This window comes from Silurus meridionalis, chromosome 21 (assembly GCF_014805685.1).
Source record: "Silurus meridionalis isolate SWU-2019-XX chromosome 21, ASM1480568v1, whole genome shotgun sequence".
Taxonomy (NCBI): domain Eukaryota; kingdom Metazoa; phylum Chordata; class Actinopteri; order Siluriformes; family Siluridae; genus Silurus; species Silurus meridionalis.
The window spans coordinates 4487145-4487567 of record NC_060904.1 but is presented as its reverse complement, the minus strand read 5'-3'; the positions used below and the strand labels follow the sequence as shown (position 1 = coordinate 4487567).

Below are 423 nucleotides of genomic sequence, written 5' to 3'. Positions count from 1 at the left end.
AATAGATTGTAATGTGGTAAAGCATCTCCAGATTCTGGGAATGTTTCTTAATGATGCTTTAATTGGCCTGTAATTTGCACCAGAATATTTTAGCAGTCTATGTGATTCATTCATTAGATCAACAGTTACACCTATAGTACTCTTTAATTGATTAATTTATTTTTTAATGTATTTTACTATTATTATTAGTAGTATAATTATAATTGTAATTATTTTAATGGTTATTTGTTTATTGCATTTTGATCACCCAAATGAATCAATGCCAGTGTACTGATGATGATGATGATGATGATGATGATGATGATGATGATGATTTTATTTTTTTATTATTACTGGTATTAGTAGGCAAGTTCCCTGGTGGTCTAGTGGTTAGGATGCGGCGCTCTCAACGCTGTGGCCCGGGTTCGATCCCCGGTCAGGGAA

General features: G+C 33.1%; 1 non-coding gene across 1 annotated transcript; it reads left to right on the top strand.

The window, feature by feature from the left end:
- Window positions 1-351: 351 nt before the first annotated feature.
- Window positions 352-423, top strand: trnae-cuc. The gene has a single exon. It is a non-coding gene; the product is annotated as a tRNA-Glu (tRNA).